Source organism: Onthophagus taurus, chromosome 2 (assembly GCF_036711975.1).
Source record: "Onthophagus taurus isolate NC chromosome 2, IU_Otau_3.0, whole genome shotgun sequence".
NCBI lineage: Eukaryota > Metazoa > Arthropoda > Insecta > Coleoptera > Scarabaeidae > Onthophagus > Onthophagus taurus.
Genome location: NC_091967.1, coordinates 29,080,045 through 29,089,130, shown reverse-complemented (window position 1 = coordinate 29,089,130; position 9,086 = coordinate 29,080,045). Strand labels below are relative to the sequence as shown.

The window sequence follows — 9,086 nt, the reverse complement described above, 5'->3', positions numbered from 1 at the left end:
AGATTAAATAAGATTCCGCTTTCCAAAGATAATTATTACAAAGAAGTTAATAACATTCTACAATTGGGATTCAACAATGGATACAAAACTTCAGATATACAACAGATTTTCAATGATATTCACAACAATAACATTAAAAACCTAGTTTATCCGCATATAAAAAGTAATACTAAATACATATCCTTGACTTTCAACCACAGCATAGAAAAAACAATTAATAAGATCTTAAGTCCACATAACATAACACCTGCTTTTAAAAGCTCGGCAAAGATAGGTAACATCCTAGCTAATAATAAACACAAATTCAATGTTCTTCAAAAAAGCGGTATATATAAAATCAAATGTGGAGATTGTGAGATGTTTTATGTGGGGCAGACTGGAAGATGCCTGGAAACCAAATACAAGGAGCATATCAATAAGGGTTCATCTAATTTTCATAAACATTTAAAGAAAGAAAATCACTCAACTAATAAAAATAATATTTCACTTCTACAACAAATTAACAAATCTAAACAGATGGATCTTTATGAAGAATTTTACATATGGAAAGCGGAAAGGGAAACACCACTTCTTGTCATCAACGAGATTACCGACATTAACAAAAACAGATTATTCATAAGATGTGCTCAAGGGTTGGCTGCCTAGGGTTCCTGCGGTGGGGAGGTTGCATGTTTGTTCCTTGCGGCCTCCGCACCGTCGCGATCCGGGGCGGATTACCTTTTTGGTTTTGTTTGTAAGGGTCTTTTTCTTATGTTTAATTCGTACAAATATTCAAATTTTAAACTGCGCTTGCGCGCGCATCTATTTTGCGTGTCAAATGTACTAAGTTTCACAACGGTCCGTTATAATACAAGATGTCGACATCACATTAAGTTTAGTTTTAATTATTTTGTTTTTCAATTTTTTATATATTTTTCGGCCTTTTATTTCAAAATTTAAAAACTTTTCTATTCATTTAATATAAAATAATCATTTTTAATTATCGTTTTTGGCCTTAAAATATTTAATGCGTAATAATTTTAAACTTAACCTCAAATTTTGCAACGTGATTAAAAAAGAAAATGTGTCTAACAGGTAATAACTTTAAATAATTAGTTAGTTTTCAGTATATATCTTTTAAGTATTTTTCTTTCACATACTCATTTTTGATTGTTAACAGATTATTCAATACTTTTATATAACATCTCAAGTTTCAACATGTGGTCCAATTAATTGACGGTAATATATTTAATAAGATTTCGTAAATTTCACTCCTCTTAATTTTTGTAAATTCCGTAGTTGTGTCCGAGGATGACTTCAGAGTCGAAACACGTGTAACACATAAAAATAAAGACTTTTATACGATTCATCTTTTAAGGCCAAAAACTGAAGTTTTTTGTTCTTCGGTCGCCATCGTATTCAAAAATCAATCTATGTAAGGCTTTTATTGCATGCGCGGGTGCCGATTTAATATTAGCATTAATTTTAGGATTATTTGACAAACTTTCCATCGTAAAATAAAAATAAAGTTCACCTGATAAACGTCCTTTGTTCTTATAAAAATCGAACCCGACACATGTGTTGTCTCGCCATGTCGTCGCTCGGCACGTACGCCCGTCACCGTTTTACCACAGGTTTTACACTGATTTCAGATATTTATCTCACCGCTGCAATTGTTATTCGTTAAATTAAAGTCAGCTTTCTTGTAACAGATATATTGGTTTTACTTAGAACACAAAAAAAGAATATGTAACTGATTGAACTAAACGCTATACATTATTTGGTCCACACGACACTTCCTTCTTCTTCCGATGATGCACACCGACTTGTTTTAGTTCGTACATCTCGTCTCTACACGCCACCTATTGTCGTTCGCCAACAACTCGGCCTTCCTGACCTGGCGGAGTGCCTTCCGCCTCAGGGCCCTCATCTTCCCGGTCACTATCATCCGTATCTTCTTCGGTAAGGGTACACCACGGCTTTATTAACCCTGAACAGAAAACAGCGTTAAATGGTTTAGCACATCGTTGTGCTCCCGGGATGTCATTTATCACGTATCTGTCGTTTCCGAGCACTCGCGTCGCTATATAAGGTCCTTTGTATTTGGGCAATAGTTTTCGCGAATGTCCCGTTGCCGCTATCTCGCGTTTCACTAACACAATGTCGTCAACATTATATGTTTGAGGTTGTTTGTGCTTCTGATTAAAATACTTCTTATCCTTTTGTTGTTGTTCACCAATTCGTCGTACTGCGTCTATTCGTAAGTTCTCAATGTCTTTGGGATAGCCAAGTTTACTCACAGCCAATGCTACCTGGTTTTGTAAGGCATTTCTCGGATGATATCCAAAAAGCAGTTGGTGGGGCGTCTTTCCTGTTGTCTTGTTTTCAGCGTCATTTAATGCAAATTGAATTTCTTGGATTCGAATGTCCCAATCTCTTCCGTCTTCGTCTTCATACATGGTTGTTAATGCAGTCAAAAGGGTTTGGTTTTGTCTTTCCACCTGCCCATTTGCTCTTGGAGTTGCTGTAGCATTACGAATATGTTTAATTTGGTTTTCTTCACAGAATTTCTCAAATTCCTTCGACGTAAACGATGTCGCTCTATCGGTTATTAAACGATGTGGTGTTCCAAAATAACTAAAGACATCTTTCAAAGTATTCACGACAGGTTTTGTTTTTATCGATTTTACCGCTCGCAATATCGTGTACTTCGTGAAGTTGTCCTGGTGCAACAGAACATAATCATGCCTCCTTGCACTATTGACAAATGGTCCTAAGTGATCCATGTTCACCGTGTGAAATGGAATTGGTACTCTCTCTATTATGTGTAGTTCTCCTTCGGGTCTTCCTTTCACGGCTTTGTGGTACGCGCATTTTACGCAAGAGGATATGTAATTCTTCACCTTTTTTCGCATCTTTGCAAACCAATAATGTCGTTGTAGGTTCTTCAACGTTCTCTCGACTCCATAATGTCCCATTTTATCGTGACTCTTTTCTATAACACGACAAATCACTCCCTTAGGAACAACCCATTTCGGTCCGTCATCAGTTTTTCGACAAATTCTATTTTCCTCGATCTCATAGTCGGTATTAATTTGCTTGTCTTCTAGTGTCTCTGTACGGTTCTCTACTAAAACTTTGTATATTCGCTTTACATTTTCATCCTGGAGCTGCATCGTCAGCAACCAGAGTAGATAATAAATGAGAGTTCTGGACCGGAAATGAATCCCCCTAATCCCATATGACGTCACTTCCGGTGTGATGATGTCACTTCCGGTGTCATCCCACTTCCGGTATCTAGTCACTTTCGGTGTCATCATCATCCCCCTTCAACCCCCATCAACCCCATGTTAGTGCCCTAATGGCCCCCTTCAACCCCCATGAACCCCTTCAACCCCATGCTAGTGCCCTAATGGCTCCCTTCAACCCCATGCTAGTGCCCTAACGGCTCCCTTCAACCCCTTCAACCCCATGCTAGTGCCCTAGTGGTCCCCCACGAACCCCCCTACGATAAGGGATGGTGGTTTAATGCCCTAATGGCTCCCCGCAACCCCCATGAACCCCTTACGATAGGGGATGGTGGTCTAGTGCCCTAACGTCAATAATTTTTTTTTTCTTGCCAGCGCTCAGGATCGAACCCGGGCTTGAGAGCCAAAATTCAAATTCAAATATAAATTTATTCATTAAAATAGTTGATACAGGATAATATTACAATACTTCTTAAAATTAACTTAAAATTAACCTAAGATATCATAATACATCTTAAAACTACGGAATCGACGGCGGTTTTTTCGAAGCGGCGGCGCTTGTTAAACCGGGATAGTGAATACGGGTGTTGCAACGATCTATATACAAAAGATAAATATATGTACAAATTACAAGGGGTTGCAAGGGAGCCGCGTGACAATATAGCTGAGACGATTGGGGGGGAAGTTAGTTAATCGGTTGCGGTTGAATCTCCTAATTGAGGGCGGACGAGTGTCGGGAGAGCGCTTGGGAGGGTAAAAAATCCTAGCGTGTTATAACAGCGGTGAGGCTGTTTGTGTTGGTGATGTGTTGATTAGTGTGGGTGTGTGTGTGTTAGGGTTTTATGTGTGTGTGAGTGTGTGCGTTACTATGGGGTGTGATTGTGATTTTAAGTGAATTTATTAAGATGTGTTTTTTCAAAGGGGAATTTGTATTTTGTGTTGGCGGTGTTGTGGGAGGTGATGTTTTTAATGAGCGGGTTTGTGTGATGCTTGGTGTGGTTATAGAAGTTGGTGTTGTGTTTGTGTAGCTCGAGTGGAAGGGGTTTTATATTAGCTTTGTCGTGGAGTCTATTGATATTGATGTATCTGTCGGAGTTTGTAATGATACGGAGTGCTTTGTTTTGGGCTGTTTGGAGCTTTTTGATAGAGGTGGGGGCGGCGTTTGACCAAACGGGCGACGCGTATGTGATCGTGGGCCTGATAATAGAAGTATAGCTGAGTCGCCTGTTTTAGGGGGAGAGCGAGCTGTTTTTGGAGATTAGGGCGTAAATGCTCTTGATAGTGGCGGAGGTTTTTTGGATTGTTTTGGCGATGTGTTGTGAGAAGGACATTCTCTTATCGAGCGTTACGCCAAGGTATTTTAGCTCGGTTTTGATCGGAATTGGGATATTGAAAATTTTTAGTACGGAGGGAATCTTGAGATGGGGAATGGTTTTCGTGAAAATAATGGCTTCTGATTTGTTGGGGTTAACGGAAATTTTCCACCTTTGATAGTACTTTTGAAGCAGGCGGAGATGCGTTTGGATTGTTAGGACGGCTATTTTGGGGTCACTGGAATGGGCGTAAATGGCTGTGTCGTCAGCGTACGTGGCGATTTTTGTCTGGGAAATCTGCGGGATATCGCTTGTGAATATGTTGAATAGAAGGGGGGAGAGCACTGAGCCTTGGGGGACCCCGGAGTCTATCTTTTTGGGTTTGGAGGTTGTGGTGTTGACTTTCGCTTGAATCATTCTATTGGTGAGATAACTGTGGATGAGTTTGGTTAGATAGTCTGGGTAGTTGTTGGTGATCATTTTGTGGATGAGGCCTTCGGACCAAACGGTATCAAAGGCTTTTTCGAGGTCGAGAGAAACGAGGGCGATGTGGGCTCTGTCGTTCGCTTTCGCTATTGTGTCAGTGACTATACGGGCAACTTGGTGTGAGGTGGAATGTTGCGGGCGGAAGCCGAATTGGTGGTTGGGGATGACGTCTGTTAGGAAGGAGTGTTCGTTTAGACGCTCTAGAATTACTCTTTCTACTATTTTGGATATCGCTGGGAGTAGCGATATCGGCCTGTAGCTAGAGGGTGAAGAGGGGCTTTGCGAGGAAGGTGTTGTAGGAGGATATTTTGTATGCCATCGGGGCCGGGGGCTTTGAACGGTTTTTGGCGTTTGATGATTGAACGAATTGTGGCCGGGGTGATTAGGTGTAGATCAGCCGGGGGGGTGGGATGCGATTGAGTGAAATTGTGTACTCTTTGGGAGATATTGTTTTGTTCGGCCGATGTGTTAGGTTTGGCTGTGCGAATGGCGGCCAGATAGTTTGTGAGGGCGAGGGCTTTGTCTCTGTCTGAAATGATGTGGCTGTTTTGGTCCTTTAGGGCGGGGATCGGTTTAAATCGATTTTTGATTTTGCGGATTGTGCACCAGATGGATTTGTCATCTGGGTTTAGGGATTGGAGTTTTTTGGACCACGTTTCGTTCTTGTGTTTTTTGAGTTCGGACTGAATTGATTTGTTTAATTTGCGGAGCTCGGTCAGTGTGATTGGGTCGCGGGTTCGCTGATACTGCCTACGTATTGCATTTCTGTTTTGGATTATGACGAGAATATGCGGTGGAGTTTTGGGGATGAGGCCGTTCGGTTTAGGCGTGAGGGGGATCGATTTGCTTTTGGCGGCAACGATCGTACTGGTGAGGAGATCGATGGCCGCGTCGAGGTCTTGGGTTGTTTGAATGTCGGGGGTGACGTGGATACGGGCGTTTATGTGGTTTTTAAACGTCGTCCAGTCGGCTTTTTTGAAATCGGGGGACTTCGATGGTGGTTCGTTTGGGATGTTTGAACCGATTTTAATGATGACCGGAGAGTGGTCGGATGACAGATCGTTTAAAGCGACTGGGTCGGAGATGTTGGTGACGTTTTTGATCAGGGCGATGTCGATGGTTGTTGGCGTAGAGCCGTTTGGGGGGAAATGTGTGGGCGCTCTAGGGGCGAGGACGAACGCGTTGTGGGCCTGGGTGTAATTGTATATAGTTCGCCCTTTCTTGTTTATTCTATTACATCCCCAGTAAGCGTGGCAGGCGTTGAGGTCACCGAATAGAAGGGTTTTGTTGTAGGAGCCGATTAGATGGTTTAAATCGGTGGTTGTGAGGGGGCCGTTGGGGCGACTATAGAGAGCGGTGACGAAGAGGTTGCTGTCTAGTTTTATGGTGATAAGGTGTAGATGGCCGTGATTGGGTTGGGGGATTACTTGGTGCGGGATGGTATTTTTGATTAAAACAGCAACACCGCCGGCTCGACGGGTCCTGTCTTTTCGGAGGATGGTGTATCCTGGAAAGGAGACGGAATCGGTTGGGATGAGTTTGGTTTCGTTTATTAGGAGGACGTCGACATTTAGTCTTTTTAGGAAGTCGGTTATCTCCGGGATTTTAGGGATAAGACTGTTAGGGTTGAACTGGACTAGAGTTAAGCTAGACATTGAGGAGGTTGGAATAGAGTTTTTGTGTAGCGTCCAGGAGCGAGGCGAGACTTTTGTCTATAAGGAGGGTATCGAGGGTCGTAGTCGGAGGTGTTGGGGCGAGAGTTCGCTTGGGGTTTTTTGTGTTGAATGGGGGTGGGTGCCGTTGGGGGATTTTGCGGGTGTTGGGGCCCTTTTACAATGGCATTCCACGGTTGATTGAGGGGACGAATTGGGGGGAAAGAAGTTGGAGCGAATTGTGCTCGCGGGGGTGTTGTGGTGAGCTTGGTCGGCTGGATGGATGACCATTTAATATTGCGACGCGCAATTTCTTGGTGATATCGAGGGCATTCGGTGGAGTTGGCGGTGTGGTTGCCCTTGCAGTTGGTACAGGAAATGGGAAGACCGTTGTCGTGGGTGATTTGGCAATCAGCGGTTTTGTGATCACCGGTGCACTTAACGCACTTGGGACGGGCGTAACAGTTTGAGGTCGCGTGACCCCAGCCTTGGCAGTTCTTACACTGTATAAGGAGTTTGGTGTTTCTAACGTATCCCCAGTATACACGGGTGTTGAAAAGGAAGGGGATTTGCTTTTGGAGGGTATCCAGGTTTTTGATGTCGGAAAAAGTGATTAGAAAACGAGGATAACGAGTCCCTTTCATTAGGAAGCATTTGGTCGCCTGGATTGTCGATCGGTCGAAGATCTCGTTGGAGACCTCTTCAGGGGTTATTTGCAGGGGGAGGCCGTCGAGGGTGAACGCTTTCTCGCGATCCTCTCTGGGGGTGTGTGTGTGGAATGGGATGCTCGATTTCTTGAGCTCTTTGATGATTTTTGCTCGGTTGTCGGGATTTTTGACATATACGGTGCAACCGCTGGCCGTATACCTAAGGGTGTAATTATCTTTTCCCACCCATTGGGTGAGATCGCCGCTAAGTCTGAGGTGGTTACAAAAACCACCTAGATGAATAGTTATAGGGGGGCTGCTCCGTTTTTGGGTTTGGTTTATCGGGGGTTTGGGTTTGTTAATTATAAGAGTAGCGCTCTTACCCGCAGGGAGGGTTTTCGCGATATTGTCAACTTCTTCCGGGAGAAGTTCATATCGGTTTTTCAGTTCCACGGTGATGTCTTCCGTGGACTTCATCTTCCTTTTTCTTTTCTTCGCCTTCGTAAATCCGGTTGGTGGTTCTTCTTCCTCGGGGGTGGCCTGGAGCTTTTCTTCAACTTCCATCAGCATTCGGGTAAGCTCTGATGCGATGGTGGCGGTGGATTCAGCGTCAGATTGGATTTCGACCGGTGGTGTTGGCGGCTTTTGTTTGTGTTTCGTCATTTTGTTTTAAGTAAAATGAACGAAACAACGTCGTAAAAACGACGAATTTTACGAAAACGGGTAAAAAACCCTCGTACCTGCGCGCCCGGCCGGGCCGGGACCTTTGTTCACGGACTTTGTCTACGGCCGGATGGCCTCGGTTCGATTCTCGAAAGTACTTAGCGAAGGCACTTAGTTTTTACTCGGAACTGGCTAATGGCCTTAAATTCCCGGAACCACAAAAATTGCTTTTCACTGAGGAGCGCTTACGAAAGAGTGGGGGAGACGTCCGCTCGCTGCAAGAGCTCGAGTGGAACTGCTCGAGAGCCGGACGTCTTGCACGCTAGGCTACCGAAGGAAATGAGTTGAAGTGTTTAAATAACGTTCAAGTAGAGATGACGACGGTGACGATGACGTCGGCGCTCGTATGCTTATCAGCGGAAGTTAATCCCCCGTGAAATAATATTAATAATAATAATACTTACCTTAAAAAAATATGTTATTTATTACTGGTTATTATTAAACTGAGGGTAGCAGGAGGAAATCACACACACACACACACACACAGAATTAATACGATAAATAAATGTTAACGATACATATATTGCAAAATTTTTAAATTAAACAAAATTAACGGATAAAATTAATCTGCGCCGTTGACGACATCTTTCGCTAATTTATAATAGAAACCACCTTGGTTTTGGTTGCGTTCATGTAGAGGGACCCGCGTCGCTCCAGGATAACGTCTGTTGACGGGTGTGGTCACTTCCGAAACGGTATGGTTCACCGCCAAATTTTCGGCGACGTCCGCGACTGGAGAAGGAATCGCATAAATTTTCTAATCGAATCGGATTAAGTTTGCGGAATTCTGTTTCCCAAAATCCCTCTTGCCGAGATATACTAAAGACATCTTGTCAAGGGAACGTAACTCTTCATCAGTTATAGCTTCGGTAAATAATTCTCAACGGTAAATATACTGAAAAACCATCTTCCAACTCAACAATAACGGAGGGCCATTTGTTCGGCAATTCTTGTAGCTTTCGCAATCGGGTAAGGTTGTTCGATTTGTAGCGAAGAAAGCGAACGTTTCAATGGGAAAACGACGAACCCAAAAGATTT

General features: G+C 43.3%; 1 long non-coding RNA gene across 1 annotated transcript; it reads left to right on the top strand.

The window, feature by feature from the left end:
- Window positions 1–763: 763 nt before the first annotated feature.
- On the top strand, window positions 764–1,365 carry LOC139432775 (uncharacterized). Its single transcript, XR_011642443.1, has 2 exons — window positions 764–1,074; window positions 1,160–1,365. It is a non-coding gene; the product is annotated as an uncharacterized lncRNA (long non-coding RNA).
- The last annotated feature ends 7,721 nt before the right edge of the window (window positions 1,366–9,086 follow it).